A 17,098-nucleotide genomic window follows, 5' to 3' on the forward strand; every position below is an offset into this window, starting at 1 on the left:
ATAATTTGAAAATATTATGGATTGACTACAAAAAAAGCTCATGAAACCACCAATTTGGAAGCTTCTCCACATCTGTTATGGCATCCTGCATGCACAGGTGCAGAATTGATTAGTTTTTTTGATTGAGCAATACTCAATCAACGCCATTACTCAAGTAATGCCAATACTTCTTTGCACACACCGGACCCTATTTATTCTCAGAGTTGACATACGTTTACCCCCCAAGGGAAAAGGATGTACCAGTCTTATACCTGTTAAAGAAGGAAGGGAAGGTCCTCACTTATTGTGTGTCCCAATTGCTACCAGCATGGGAGAGAAATCAGGAATGTGGCTTTTGGGATGGAAAGAGCAGTAAAGAGGAGGAGCTACCCCCTTCCTCTTCTAGTAATTTCCTTCCTTTTCTATACCGTTTTCCATTATCATAGAATACATGGATTAACATTAAGAAGCATGAAAGCCGTCTTTATCCTATCAATTGCTTTTTTTTTAAATCTCATAAAAGATTTTTGTTCTCTTCTTGTCACATTTATTTTAATCACCCATCTGAGGAAGGATGAAAGAAATATTAATTTGACACTTTAGCAATCAATTGGTAATTTACTTTGTTATTTAAATTTAGTGTAGTGAGTCATTCATTTCATAACTGTCATATGTGTTTAAAACAATGAGATAAATGCAAATTAAAGTTATATAGCATTCCGTGTAAGCATAATGCTCCTTTGTTCCCCACACCCATAAGAGTCAGGGCTTAGCTCACAAAATATTTATCGTGCAATAAAAATGCTATACATTCAGAAGACAAAATGCCAACTCGTTTATAAATTAGGTAGCCATGTACTCCTGTCTCTCAATAACGAAAAAGCAATTAAGAAGAACCATTTAGCTGCCTACTAACATAGATAAAGAAGGATTTGTTCTATGATCAGTGAACTATTTTTTTGTACTAACTGGCAAAAAAAATAAAGTAGATGGCTGTTTTGCAGGCCCAAGGTGATGGGATTTCTGATCACATAATCATCTACCTTAGTTATGTTTCCAGTGTTTAATCAGAACCTGCACCGTAACTTCCCCATGCAAGGGGCAAGGCTGTGGTCTGTCCCCTGGCTTTGCATCTTCAGATCTTCCAAGTCCAAGCTCTTTGGCACCGCATACATTCTCTAACCTGGAGAATGGATTCCCACAAGACAATGCACTTCAAACACCCAGGATGAGAGAGGGCAAGATGTGCCCCCAGCTTCTGTGAAATGAATGGGTGACACCAACATCAACACACCACGGGTGTGTGCCTTCATTCTGTTTTTCCAAAATGGTTTTGTATGCCTCCAAATGCTCAGTGACTAGAAAGGCTGAGAAGGCATATACCACTGAGAAAAACACAACCGGCCCGAGGAGGGCTGGAAAAAGACTGTGTGCTCCCGCTGGACTTTCTTATAGCGATGGCTGGCCAATGGAAGGCTGATCTATTTCATCGCCAAAATTAATTCCCAGGTATAATGCTTTTTTTCCCCAAAATTATATTTACTTTTCAATAAATGGAATGTCAGAATTCCTTTCAAAGTGTTTTGCAGTTAAGAAGCCTTATGATAGAAAGATGGTTTTCATTTTGTCAAAAAGAAAAAAGAAGTAACACAGATGATTCAGTGACTTGCTCAAGGCCACTCACAATTCAGAGGAAACAGTGATGAGACCTCTGTCCCAGTGACCACATGACTGTAACACAAGGACACAATCAGCAAGGGAAGAGAGAGGAGCAATTTTAAAAATGCTTACTGTCTGGTTCCTCACTCCTGCAGCTATGCCTATGTGTCATCTTCACAATGCCTAGACCTCTATGCCATTTTTAACTGAATACACCCACCAATAGAATAGGAAGGTATTTATCAATGCAATTAGTTCATCTCTGAGATGAACAAGCTGATGTTAGTGATCACTTATGAAGGACTAACACTCTCTGTTCAGGAGAGAGAGAGAGAGAGAGAGAGAGAGAGAGAGAGAGAGAGAGAGAGAGAGAGAGAGAGAGAGAGAGAAAGAGAGAGAGAGAGAGAGAGAGAGAGAGAGAGAGAGAGAGAGAGAAGAGAGAAGAAGAGGTGAGAGAAGAAGAGGTGAGAGCTGTAGCTATGCACTGTATAAACAGAGAGAGACAATATTGCACAAGAGTTAAGAAGAAGGGAATTTGTCTAGCAGTACCCCATAACTAATGCAATGGTATTCAACAGGGGAGATTTTTGCCTTCCTCCCCTTGGGGACATTTGGCAATGCTGGAAAATCTTTTGTCATAAGCAGGGTCGCTACTGGCATTTAGTGAGTATAAACCACGAGTGCTGCTCAGTCTCCTATTTTGCCCAACACAGTTCCCCACAACCAAGAGCTACTCAGTTCAAACTGCTGACAGTGCTCAGGGAGGGACCCCAAGCTAGTGAAAGATATAATACTGAACAAGTTATTCAACTTCTGGAAGCCCAAGTCTCCTCCTCTGTGTAATATTAATAATAATACAGCCGTACCTACCTTGAAGGCAGGTTGGAGGTACCACAAGAGATAATTCAAGCGAAGCATTTTATCCAGTTCCTGGAATGCTGATTGAGTTGCTATTATTTTTTTTATTATTTTTTTTATTATTTTTACTATTTATACTGCTCATGTCTTTGACTGAACAATTACTTGAAGAGAGAAAAGAGATATAAAATGCCCCAAGAATAAGCACTCATTTTACATTGACAATAGTATTAAAAAATAAAATTCAGTACATGAAGAGTTACATTTGGTTCATTCTAGAATATTTAATCTAATCTCATGACCACCATTTAAAAAAAAAGAAGTTAAAATAAAAGCAATCTTCCAGAACATTCCCTTATCATTCACCGTGGGAGAGGGGCAGAGATCTCAGTAGGGGGACAAAGCTAATACAGCCTTGTGGGTAGAGTTTAATCAGGAGAAATGTATGCTAAAAGGGGCTGTTAAAAATTATTATCATTTTAATATCATCTTTGAAATATGAGCTCTCATTCCAAGGATGAACTTTTATTTCAAGTCTTAAGGGTTTGGATTTCGCTCTTTTGAACTGTCAACTGTGAAGACCACATCTAAAGAGACAGCTTGCATTTGTCCGCTGAACGTGTGGTAGGGTTTGAGTAACAGCGAAGTGTTCACTTAAGAAAAAAAAAAATTCCACACTCAGGTCCTTTGATTTGTTGAAATAGTCAGAACTTGAAGAGCAAGTTCCAGTTCAAACGGCCTAAGAACCCAATATGTTTTTCTGCTTTAGGTGGTGAAGTAGGCCAGAAACCACAAGATCATACATTAAATGAGCAAACAAAACAAGTGGGGGAAATCTAGGCGGGCAGAAGTCGCTCTTCCACAGGAATTCTTTGGCACTGTTGGCACACTGGTGTCTGCTGTCGGTGCCAATTAGAGCGACCAAGATGAGTTCTGCTTTTTTTTTTCTTTCCTCTAGCCAGCTGCAAACTGATGACAAAGCAGTTTCAAGGCTAAAATCTACGCTTGCCCATTTCCTGAAACGCTGGAAGAATGTAAATGTGGTGAGTTCTTTTTTTAAAATATCCTTTTGAAAACAGAGTAAAACTGAGCTTCCTCATTTGGTGGAAAAACTGGAAATTACGACACGTAACCAAGATGCTGGTTATATAAAAGTGGTATAGATTTCCCTATGGCCAACTCCAAATTGTTTTTAAATCTCTACTATTTTTTGTTTTCACAGGCTACCTGGGAATTTCTTTGACTTACCTAAACTCCATGAGAACCAGTTTACATTCTGATGTTGACCTTTCAGAAGTGAACTCCTCTCCTGTGACTGAGAAATATCATGGCCCCATTGTACAATCCTGGCCATGAGGAGTTGCTGAACCAGTATTCTACCTTCAATTGTTTTAAAACAATATTAAACAAAGACCCCGTTTTATCTTTTACTTTTACTAATACCATATTTTCCATTCCTAAATTGTTACAGAATTGACACATAAATAGAGGTGAGTTTTATCAGAATTATGAAACACCAATTTGGGCATTATTTATTTTCTTCTTTTTTTTAAATTTTACCTTACATGGGGTAAGAATACTTGAGATAGAGACATGTAGTAAATAACTAGATGTAATAATTTTCTAAAAATACATTTTAGAAAATGCTTACTGTCTGGTTCCTCACTCCTGCAGCTATGCCTATGTGTCATCTTCACAATGCCTAGACCTCTATGCCATTTTTAACTGACCACACCCACAAATAGAATAGGAAGGTAGACTCCCTTAACAAATTGTAAGGGTAACATATTGTTACTATAGGCAGAATATTGCACAGCAGCTGTCTAAAGTGTATTTCTCATGCACAGCGGAAACATTTTGCCTGTGGACTGAGTGGTAGTTCTTACCCCAGCACTGCCAGTGCAGTAGGCAGGGTAGATAAAGACACAAGCTCTGCATTCCCCTGGGATGAAAGCCTGGCTCCACTGCTTAGTGGCTGTGGGACTTGTGGGCAAGTTCTTAGCCACTCTGAGCTGCATTTTCTGCTCCTATGAAAAGGATTAAGTAAATCACATATATGTTGTATGTATATAACATATATAACATATATGGTGTTTGTATGTATTATATGTGTACTAGAGGCCCGATGCACGAAATTCATGCAAGAGTAGGCCTTCCTTCCCCCAACTGCCGGCACCCAGGCTTCCCTCCGGCTGTTAGCACCCAGACTTCCCTTCTGGCGGCCGGCACCTGGGACCTGGGATTCCCTCTGGCTGCCAGCAGCCAGCCCCACCCCCCGCCCTTATCTGCCTTGGCCTGGCATTGCCTGCGTCTGCCACCACCACCTCTCCTTTTCCCCTCATTGACCACCCTGCCCTGTTGGTGTCCTGGGCCTCCCTCTGCGGGGCAATCATGGGGCGAAGGCAGGGGCACCCCCCCGACCAATTGCATCGCACATGCCTTGGCTGGCCTGATGCCAGTGCGTGTCATTGCATGGTTGTCTGGACGGTCATTCGGCTGTTCAGCCATTTGGTCAATTTGCATATTACACTTTTATTATCATAGATATGTGTATGGCATGTCAGACCAATGCCAATGTAAAGATATTTGCTTTCAATATCACTGATAACCAGCAAATGTGAAGCATTGGTTTTAAAGAACATTACCAAAAAAAGTACATACAATTACATTTGTCATTTATTTCTCAATAAAGTGTATGTGGGGGAGGGGGGCGTTAAAAGGAAAATGCACCACTAATTTTTTGTTTTCCAGCTTTTTGCCTAGACCTTCTGGAAGGCTCCAGATGGAATTGTCAAATCTTTTGTGATTTCGATATATCTAAATATGAAGAAAATAAAATCCATCCATCCTCAACCTCAAAATAACTCAATTTTGCAGAATCCAGACCATAAATTATATAAGTAATATAATTCATGCCATATTAACTCTCATGCATATATCATACACATACATATATATATAATGTTTCTTTTACTCTTTAACTTTGGGTTTTCCAAATTATCTATAATCAGCTTGACTTACACTTGTCATCAGAAACAAAATGGTTTGTGTTTTTAAATTTTAGTATTTAGGAGATAACTAGTATCCTCATTGTAACTGAACACCATTGACCCTCCTTTGAGGGTGTGGGGGGCAGTATGAGCATATTGATCATATAAATACTTCCCTGAGAAACGACAGTCTCCGATAAACCAAATGGGAAAAACATTTGAGCAAACGATCTTGCTCCTTCAATCAGAGGGCAGTCTCAGTTCAGTCCAACCCGAGGAGCGGTGGCTTCAAAAGGCTGAGTGACTGGAGACGCTATTAACTGCTGATGACAGATGACAAGCATCATCTCTCTTCATCTCATCTCCACCCTGTAGAGAGCTCTTGGGACCCTGGTTTCGCAAATCAGGAAACCAAGGTTCAAGGTCACACAGCCAGTCAGCCGCCAGCAGTAGAATGCCAACCGCATTTCCGGGCTCTAAGTTGAATATCCTTAAGCCATGCCTTACCTCAGCCCTCTCATATCTTCTTCATCCATTGCCTCTATCATCTTCCCATTCAAGCCCACCACCTCCCATGCTTTTTGGATGCTGCCCCATTTGCAATGAAAAAGTGAGCAGGGTTACAAAAGCCTCCTCTAGCTCCCACACAGAAGGCCTGACTAAGGTAGGGCAGAGCTGCCTGAACCCGCCAGTATTCTCCCAAACATGCAGCTGCAGACAGGCTCACGGGCTCTGCAAGGCTCATAAAGCAGCTTTCAGCACCACTTAGCACCCTGTGTTAGGGGGCATCTGCGGAGGCGCCTGCTACCGCACAGTAAGTAATTCTCTGCTGAGCCCAGGCAGCACTGCTGTGTGAGCAGAGAAGCGGGCACGGGAGGGGAGCCCAGAGAAGAATGTCTGTCCTCTGTGGCTCTGGAGGGCATGTTGTCATGTCCTGGAAGGCAGGAAGGGGAGAAAAGAGCTGCAGACACGTTTAAGAACTTCCAAGTTTGAGTGTCAAGAGTCACCCCACGTAGGCAATGGATGTCTACTGCTTTACGCAAGCACAGAATTAACACATCAGAGAACAGGCCTTTAGCAGCTTTCACTGGCCACAGCATTTTTCTCACTGAGGCTTCTCAGCAGGTTTTTTTTTTCTTCATGTCATTTCTTCTGCTAATTATTTAAACAAGGAACTAAGTGCAATGTCCTGAGTCAATACACTGTGGCCTGGTGCGTGCGCGTTTCATTCATAAAAGGAGCTTCCTAGTTCTGTGCAAATATTAACCAACTCTTACATTGTGTGAGGCAAGTTGCTAAGGAGGACCCAGTTCACCAGTGCCTCAGCAGAGAAGTTAAGACAATAGAGCAATTTAACTGCGGAGCCTTCCTGAGATGGCAAGCTTCAGGGGAGAGGAACGGGGAGCTCATATTCCCTGAAGGAGAGATGAACCCTCTCGCAGGGATAAAAACCGTCTAGTGCACTACAGGAACCAATCAACAACCAAAAACCGGTGCCAATCACCACCTGTTCTTCAAACATCCCTTATAATCATTGCCACGTTCTGATTAGCTCAAGAAAGACCCATTTTCTCTCCCTTTTGCCTGATTTTCAGGAGGTGGCTATGCTCCCAAAGCATCACAATCAACAGGCAGCACTCCTGTCATAGAAAGTGCGTTATACACTCTTCCCTGCACAATGCCATTAAGGATTATTGTGAAGCGGGCCAGGTGTCTGATCTTGACTTACTCTGACAAGGTTGTGCTTGGAGCTTCTCCCCTTGGCACGTACTGCCTGATTCTGGGTATTTCTGGGGCTTCAAGTACCTGATGCCAAAACAGAAGCATTCTGCTCCTAAAATGCACTGCTGTCACCCACAACTGAATTCTGTTCAGGGAACAGAGCACCCATCCCTTGCTCTATGGATTAACTCCTTGGTGGCCACTCCTGGGGAACTCTGCCCACTCCAGCTTACCAGCAGCACCGATTTTGGATGGGTTAAAGGTGTCTTGTTTGCTTCTGCTTTGACAAAACAGATGAACTTTATACGTTCTGTCTCATGCCCTCTGGTTCTTTAAGTAATATGACATAGCATAAAAATAAAATGAATTAAAATCAATTATCATAAATAAATGTGCCTCCAGTATTTCCTGTTGGAAGTAGTGGGATAGATGGATGGTCTAACCATCAGGCAGGGCTGATCCCACGAATGTTCAGCATCTTATAGAGATTACCTTTCAATCATTTTCTGCTCAAGGTTCCTAGAGCCTGAACCCTGCACAAAGACAATTTCATGCCTCACGTGGGAATTTTCTCTAGGGTCTTCTCTTCCAGATGGCTTTCTGTTTCGGATAAGGGCAGGGAGAGGGGAGTTGGGGTAGAACTTTAGCTTTAACCTCCAAAGTTGTGCAATGAATCAATGTGAAAAATTTTATTCTAAAAAAATCGGAAGAATATAATAGAAATACATAGTAAAAAACTAAAATATATTTCACTTACTCAGAAATAAATATAAAACAATGCCCCTTTTCAGAGTCACTACTTAATACCGCTCAAAATCAGATGATTTCCACGCAGGTTACTTATAAAAACAGCTGGACTTTCCTGAGCACTTTCTTTGCAAGACAAACCTACACATGAATATCTCATGTAATTCTCAGGACTGCATACCATAGGACTATCATGGCCATTATAAATATCATAATAAGGATTATAATAACAGCTATAATTTATTTATTGAGTGCCTAACTATGTGCCAGACACCTTATTTAAGATGTTTCATTTAATCCAAGCATTAAATGGTTGGTTCTCTAGTTACTCCCATTATACTTATGAAGAAACTGAGCCCACAGAGGTTAAGTCACCCAAGATTCATACTCATAAATGCCAGGATTTCAACCCAGATTGACTTGATTCAAGACTGCTTAACCATTCTTGCTATACTGCTTCAAACAAACACTAACTACAAATTAAAATCAGTAAGGAGGTTTGAAAAATATCTAAAAGTTATAGGGCAAATATTTTTTATAATTTAGTTTCCCAACTCAATCTTTCTATCCCTTTCATGGATGTTCCCAAATTGAAAGAAACCACAGTTCTCTCTCTCTCTCTCTCTCTCTCTCTCTCTCTCTCTCTCTCTCTCTTCTCTCTCTCTTACACACACACACACACACACACACACACTCATAAGGCAATATTGCACATGTATCAAAATAATGCTCCTCTGGCTATTGAGTAGAATGATATCCAAACTCCATTTATTTCACCTTCCTATCAGCCTTTATATGTAAGAACAGGACCTAAATATACCTTAAACCTGGTATATCCCACAGAATATGGAATGGTCGTGGCTATTATCTTCCACTGTTAGAGGTCTGTTCCCTATAAACACCCTCTCAGTAAACTTCATGAGAACATGCGGAAAGAATTCTTATGTACAATATAGAGACACAAAAACCTATATTCAGAAAAATAAGATCAAATAAATATTTAAGTTTAGTTCTTCCTCCAAAGCCTTTGCCCTTTCCAGGAACACGTTGAACCAATGCTGCTTCCCATTTGCTACCCGCCCCCCAGGAAAAAAATAGCCGGTGTAAATTATGAACTCCACGAAAGGAAAGTCATAACCCATAAAAGGAAACATATAAGCCAATGACAAACTGCACCCATCTTCGTGGGTATAGCTGTCATCCAGAGCCAAGATTTCATCCATTCAAAGGTTATGACCCAAGTTGAAATGAAAGGACAAAAATCACATTTATCACACATCTTAATTGCACTGCAAAGTGACCCCAAATATTACACCTTTTTTTCATTCAAGTAAAATGTATTAAGGATCTTTAGACACCATCTTCACAACCCTCATAAGTAAACACATCTATATTTTTTTTCTGAATAAAAAAAATTAAATCATTAAAAACCGATTTCTATAAGTTTTAAAATAATTGATAGTGTAAAACAAACTTTATAAAATGCATGTCACCATTGCATAAAGAGAATTTCAGCCCTGACCGGTTTGGCTCAGTGGATAGAGCATTGGCCTGCGGACTGAAGGGTCCCGGGTTCGATTCCAGTCAAGGGCATATACCTTCGTTGCGGGCACATCCCCAGTAGCAGGTGTGCAGGAGGCATCTGATCAATGTTTCTCTCTCATCGATGTTTCTAACTCTCTACCCGTCTCCATTCCTCTCTGTAAAAAATCAATAAAATATATTTTAAAAAAGAGAAAATTTAATATTTTATTCCAGAAGAACATGGACCACTTCAGTCTGGGATCAACCTCCAATGCGAGAAAATTTAATATTTTATTCCAGAAGAACATGGACCACTTCAGTCTGGGATCAACCTCCAATGCTAACATTATTGTGCTCCTGACTATGAATGTCCCTGAGGACTGGGGTTTTGAACCCGAGGAAAGGGAACCATGGCCATTTTGTTGCAAGTGGAGACGTGGTAGAATTTTCTAAACTGTTTGAACTAGGACTCCTTGGTCCTGTCAAACTATTGTTTTCCTTTCTCTAACCACTAAATATAGAGACTGGTCTTTTCTGGGGATAAGTGGCATCCTGCGTGAGCCATATGAAGCCACAGGCTTGTCATTCAGAGCACTGCTTGCTCCGGTCTAGAATCCTGGAATACTGGCTGGCTGGTTGCTGCTGTTTCCGGACCATCTCAAACAAATGGAAGGCTAATTTGCATCAGCTTCACTTTCATCCTATTCGTCCTCTGCCCAAATCTAGATCAGGATGGTTAATATCATCCCACTGTGGGAGGTTTCGGGAATTTAAAGGGCATTTTTAGTCAATGATTAGAAGGCATGGGTTCCAGAACTGAGTTTCTTGAAATTAAAAGCTGAAACAAGAGAAAGCCTGTTGCAAGATACAAAGGAGGAAAAACAAAAGGTCAACTAAAGTATAAACATGGAAATCAGAAGCATCACTAAGGTCTTCTATCTCTACTAATGAGTTACAAAGCCGCGGTTGAAGGAAAGACTGATGTACGCCAGAGCCTTTACATGCATGTCCACATTTAATCTATTTTTACTCTCTGATATACAAGTAAAGACCCCGAGGAAAAGGAAAGTCAAAAGGCAGGTGGATTCCTCAATGTCAAACATCCTCTAAGCAACAGAAGCAAGATTCGTGCAGTAGTGTCTGCTCTGGCCCATTCCCCTCACCCACCACTCCAGGTGGCCTCTTCTGCTGACCGGCTGTTTCCGAAATCAGCCCTTCATGTGTCCTAACGGGTGTCAACAAAAACTTCAGCGATTCACTCAGCATTTGAGTGTTTTCTTCTCCTTGAACATGAAACAGACTGAGACAAACTGTTAACTCAAACTAAACTCTATTTAGGTTTATGAGTCAGATGTTTTGGTGTGTGTGTGAATATTATTTTCTAAGAAGAAATTGGCTCGGTATCATAATAAACGAATACACACAAACATATGTGTGCCTGCCTACCTATAAATGCCTATTTCTTGAGCAAACATGATCCCATTAGAAGAAAGCAAATTTACTTCTGAAAATGCTACAAACATCGAGCAACACAGACAGCACCTTCCACGGCTCATTAATTCTGGCCTAAATTTGCTACTGTCAGGCAAATCAGAAGCACTGGCCAGCAGACACCCACCTGCTATTAGGCTGAATGTGCCTGGCATCTTGACATTCTATTGATTCCAATCCAAAGGTTATGTAAAAAAGGCAGCTCGGAGTCCAAAATGAATTTTAGCCACAAATACTTTGGGAGAAAGCCAAACAACTAAAAACAGAAAGAAAGACAAGATGCAAACCCGAGTGACAGAATTGAAACAACCCCAACCAGACTGGTGAACGTTCAAGGACAAATCTACACATGGTCCAGGCATCCTCTTTGGATAACGACTTATTTTAGGAAATACCAGTAGCCTATGCATTGAATGACCACCCTTTCTAACCTGGACTGTGGCAAATAGGTTCACAAGGGCACTCATTATTATGCCAGTGGTGTTGCTTTTAAAGAGGACCCTGTCCATTTCTACCCTCTAGACCCCTGTGTATAATTCATGAAAATTTGCTATACCCTAAAAACAGTCATGATCATGACCAAGGATTCCGATTAAGCAGTTAAGTTGAACCAGAAACTGTGAAATGTTTAAGAATGCTGCATCCTTTCATCTGCAAAACAACCCACCAGCTGAGAGTTTTATTTCCATTTTATAAGTAGGGAAGTTGAGATTCTGGGAGGTAAGGTAATTTTATCCAGGTAGCTGGGGAGGAGATATTAAGAAAGGGAGAGCATCAGGAGTCCTTTGTAAATTTTCTGACACCTCCCAGTCCTTCTCCTCTCCCAAATCACCTAAACCTGAATGAAATGGGTATAAATCTGATTTTCAAATCCTGGCACTCATGGCTTTGGCAGCTGCCTGTCACCATCAACTCTGCATACATACACTGCCTCTGGAGGTGATCTGTTAAACCAGACCGATCCTCTCTGTCTTATTATAGCCAAGAGACCGCATACATTGTGAAATAAAAGTAAGCATACATTTTTTTTAAGGAGGAGAAAGAGAAAGCTGTAATCCCAGGGAGCAGCATGAATTCCAGCTGCCCCTGCTCCTCCCCTCCAACTCCCCACTCCCACCAGCCACCGCACAGCTTTGCCTGACTTCAAAGACAGCCCAGGAGAGGGGAGCATGAGGTCTGTCAGCACCTGCTGGAAGGAGGACCTTACGCCTGAGGGAGGGTGGAAGAGGACTCGGGATTCACTGCAGACACCAGTCATCCCCCAAAAAGACTTTCTGTGTTTCCAGGAGCTGATTCTATCAGGGCTGCTGGGGAGGATTAGAAGGCATGAGGTTCCAACTGGGAGGGTGTTTCTGCTGCCCAGACATTTCCCAGGTTTGCAAGATGGTTCCAGGTTTCTGAGTGCCAGTCTGGGTTTGAGGAGCAGAGACAGCGATCTAGAAGGCAATCAGATTCAATTTACCCCCTGTGCCATGAGAGACAGCAGCTTTTCACCCGCCCAGAGAGCCAGCTGTGACTCCGTGCATTTCTGTCATTTGAAGCAATCCTCTTTTTATAAAAGAACGCTCCTGAAATGAGCCACATAAAGTAAGTAAGTCAGATAACCAAAAAGTTCCTTAAAATAGTTTGTTACATTCCCGACCCTCATTTGTCCCACACTGCTGCCCTATTTTCTTTTTAAAAAAATACATCTTTATTAATTTCAGAGAGGAAAGGAGAGGAAGAGAAAGAGAAACATCAATGATGAGAGACAATCATTGATTGGCTGCCTCCTGTACCCACCTCTCCCCCGGGGATCGAGCCCGAAACCTGGGTGTGTGTCCTGACCTGGAATGGAACCATGTCCTCCTGGTTCATGGGTTGACACTCAACCACTGAGCTATACCAGCCAGACTGCCTGTCTATTTTCTTCTATTGTATCCGGGGGGGAGGGGGGGGCAGGGGAAGGGATAAAGACTGCCTGTTAGGTAGGCTAATACATCCTTCCCTCTGCTCTGCCTCTAATTTACAAGGTGACTTTCTTAGCGAGCCATTTAGCCATCTAGTCTTGGTTTATCATCCATCGGATGTCACTGTTACTGCTGCGATTATTATTCTACATGATTATAGACTTATAAAGATGTTCTCATTTGATGATAATGTGATAATGTTTGCAGTATGCTTTTACACTGCTGCATTAACACAGTGTGCCTGTGATTGTTGTGCCGGCACAAGTCATAAAAGCTGATACAGTGGAATGTTTAGCAGTTTTCTGAATGGTTGCATGAAGAACTGGGCAGTGGCGGGGGGGCGGGGTGAAAGGAGGGACTAGATAATGACAAAACAGGCCAAAAATGCACGGTGAAAGGAGTTTTTAGGGCAAAATAGGCAGGCTTAGGGAGTTTTGGGAATTAGGGGGTCCATGGGGGAGGAAGGCATAGTAGGTGGGGCTTGGAGCTACCAAAAGGCATACATTCACAGAGAACAAAAGGTGCCACAGGATAAGGGGAGAGGAAGACATCCATTCATAGAAGATAGGGACAAGCCACAGGGAATGGGGAGAAAGAGGAAACAAACTTTCACAGAGGGTAGAAAAATGCTGACAAACGGGAGAAAGAGGAAAACAGATTTTCACAGGAGACAGAGAATTCTACCACTGAAGGGGGAAAAGAAGGGGACACCAAGTGGGGTTTGAGCTTTGAAGCTGATCTAGTGACCAATCAGAAGGGAATATCAAGAAACAAAGAATTGCAGCCCTTTGTACACCTTAGAAAGAAGGAGCTTAGTGGGCTACCACCTGTGGGACCCCCTCCCCAGGTGGGAGTCTATTCTTGTTTCCAATAAATTTCCACCCTTTTCATCTACCGCCTTTTGTCCGTGGCTTCATTCTTCGAATCCACCTGGACAAGAACCCAGGAAAGAAACCATCCTTGCATCCTGCTCAGGAAAGACCACCGACTCAATGGGACATTTAAAATATCTGGCCCTTTGCTCCTCCACTCACAGTTGGGCAAACTCTCTAAGGCAGTGGTTCTCAACCTGTGGGTCGCGACCCCTTTGAGGGTCAAACGACCCTTTCACAGGGGTCGCCTAAGATCATCGGAAAACACATATATAATTACATATTGTTTTTGTGATTAATCACCATGCGTTAATTATGTTCAATTTGTAACAATGAAATTGGGGGTCACCACAACATAAGGAACTGTATTAAAGGGTCGCGGCACTAAGAAGGTTCAGAACCACTGCTATAAGGGAAGTGATTGCCATTTGCTGAATGAAAGCCCCAAGTCTGTCCGTGACCTTCACACTCAAGTCCTATTGCCATTAGGGGAAGTAGAACACAAAAAGTGAAGTCAGGGCATGCAAGTATGAGGCTAATAAACTGACCAAAAGAGGGCAGAAAGCAGAATATTCTATGTGGAGTAAAGCTGTAGGAAATGAATGAAAATCCACATGTCTCCTTTAAAAGACAGTGGCAGTGGTTTCGAGACTAGAATTCTTCCCTACATGCATGCACTCAACTCTCCTTAATGTAGCAGGAGAGAAGGGTATCTACATCACTTCAAATGAACCATTTCCCTCCCTCTCCTCCTCTTGTGTACATATTGACAAAATATAAAAAATACATTTTCAGGAAATCGATTCAGCTTTCTAGTTTTCTCTTCCAGCAGCAAAAGCACACATCAAAATGATAAGATCCAATGGCCCTTGAATAATTAGTTAAACGGGGTCACCCACAGGGGAATTCCAGGGACCTCAGACTCACCAACCCAAAAGGAAAAATGCAAATGGCAATGAATTACCAATCACTTGCTCCTTATTTATTTTGAGATTTGAATTTCCATTTTATTTTGAACAAGAGCTTCACAATCCACTGACAAATGTCCAAGCTATATTTAGAGGAATAACAATATGTCAGATCAGGAGCACACATGTCCAGAGCTGGCTTTTCACTCTTTCTTTTAAAAAAAAAAAAAAAGCAAAGCATGTGCACATTGGCTACATTTCACTTTGTGGATTTGGGTCTGCCATCAGAATCCCTGCTCCCCTCTGAGCTCAGAGTGTCAGTGCCCTGGGGGGCACATCTGGAACTCCTCTTGGGTCTGTCATGCCCTTTCTCTAAGGTAAGAGATATTTCCACCCTGAAGCAAGCAGTTAGTTTTAATACAGAGAGCTGCAAGTCTGAAATGAGTTGAAAACAGAAGGACAAATGGCTTGTTAACCTACCCACAGAAGATACGGGCGGTTTGTACTGCCATTGGTTTAGGAATTAGATTTTCAGAAATTGGAAAACAGTCTTTGGCTTTCCTTGAAAAAATGCCAGAGGCAAGGAATATGCTGATTATTTTTCAAAGGAGGAGAAGAAGGTGTTGAAAGCTCTTTGTAACATATAAAGTTCCCAGTTTGCAAGCACCAAACACACAACAATGATGTTTTTGCACTTTATAAAAATAAATCACTCTGTCTACTGTTTGGAGAGCAAATACTTTTGGACAAACTCTAATATCTCTCTGCCTCTATACCCAAGTAGAGGAAAACAGCCCAATACTTTGAGGCCTCAGAAGATACCCATGGTGATAACAATACATAGTTCTCATCCTGAAAGGAAAATAGGAAAACACATATAATTAAAAGGCAACCAATCTGAAAGAAACCTGAATAACTGAGGATTTAATCAGGAGTTGCTGAGGCTGCCTCTGACAGCCAGAATTTTAAATATAGCATACCCAACTTCCAGTTACAAAATAAATAAGTCATGGGAATGTGATGTGCAGCATAAAAAATAGAGTCAATAATGTTGTAATAACTTCTGTGTGGTGACAGATGATCACTAGACTTATTGTGGTGATTGTTTCATAACATATATAAACATCGAATCGTTATGAAATACACCTGAAACTAATAGGACATTGCATACCAAGTATATTCCAAAAATTTTTTTAAAGAAATGTTTATTACAAAAGAAAAGAAAATGCTATCCTTTGTCTCTAGTCATAAGAAATATATATTGCATAGATTTAGAGTAAAGGAAGATCATTTTATCTCAAGATTGGTCACTGGGGAACTCCACGGTAGATTACCAATCAGAGGAAATGCAGATTATGAGTAAACAAGTCCATGAAAAATCTCTTAAAGAGTTAGTGCAATAAGCATCCTTTCCAATTCTAGAATGTGCCCTCACAAATGGGAGTTTTACAGACAGGAGGGAATTAAGGTTTACTGAACTCTGTAAAAGTCTTCCCCCTCCCGGGCATTATACTAAGCATTTAACGTATATTACTTGCTTTCATCTTCTGGAATAGCCTAGCCAAGCAGGCAGTATTATCACTTCATCACAGATGAACATTGGACCCTCAGAAAGAAGGCGCTTGGTAGCGGAACTATGGCTAGAAGGTGGCTGCGGGGACAAAACTGGCCCCATTCTGTCTCCCCTCCTGCACACTCTCGCTGTCCGCAGCTCTTACGGAGAGGCTGGGAATGGCTGCCGCAGGTGGTTCATTTACTAGCCCGTTGGCCCTGCGGGGAGAAGTACAGTCTGGGGCAGGGTTTCCCATACTTGTCAACATGGTCGGTTTGAGCCCTCAGGGATCCAAACTGTTCATCTCTGACAGTTCCATTTAGCTACCCCTGGTATGAGATTCCACTGGGAGGCCATTTCATTTCCCCCATTTCCCCAGTTCCAACTTAGCATGGACTGACTAAAAAGGTGAGTGGATTTGGGATCACCTACTATATCTTTCTTGCGCTGCAAAGCCCTTACTCCATTCGAAAACAATGATCCGAGGGAGAAACAGAGGTATTGGTAGATTTTTTATTTTATTTTATTTTTTTAATTTGAAGAAATCTTTCAATAAGAATGAATCAAATTGACATCAGCCCCAGAAAGTGGGGAATGGGGCTCTAAGTCAGATTCACATATTCCACCGACACACTCCTCTCCAAGGTGCTGAGACATAGCATACATATTCAGTAGTGACCTGCACTGTAACGGAGGGCCTGTTTTAGATGGAAGGATTGGGTAGGATGATCAGGTTTCAGTTTTAAGATTTCAGTGAGAAGGTAAAAGTTTGGGGGGCAAAGGTTGGGAATAAACAACCATCAGATAGCTGAACTGGGGCAATCACTGCCACCTATTACAGGATAGT

The 17,098-nt window shown here is 41.7% G+C and overlaps 1 protein-coding gene across 4 annotated transcripts in view; it reads right to left on the reverse strand.

Annotated features, from left to right (window-relative positions):
* The window catches only part of FLRT2 (fibronectin leucine rich transmembrane protein 2), a 100,390-nt gene that overhangs the window by 37,105 nt on the left and 46,187 nt on the right, over nucleotides 1-17,098 (reverse strand). Inside the window, exon 1 of one of the 4 annotated variants that reach the window (XM_059688871.1) lies at nucleotides 4,383-4,404. The exons of the other annotated variants lie outside the window; for them this stretch is intronic. The gene's annotated coding sequence lies outside the window, so the exon portion shown is untranslated. Of the gene's footprint in view, nucleotides 1-4,382; nucleotides 4,405-17,098 lie in introns of those variants that run through there. 4 annotated transcript variants of the gene reach the window in all.

Source organism: Myotis daubentonii, chromosome 1 (assembly GCF_963259705.1).
Source record: "Myotis daubentonii chromosome 1, mMyoDau2.1, whole genome shotgun sequence".
NCBI classification, from domain to species: domain Eukaryota; kingdom Metazoa; phylum Chordata; class Mammalia; order Chiroptera; family Vespertilionidae; genus Myotis; species Myotis daubentonii.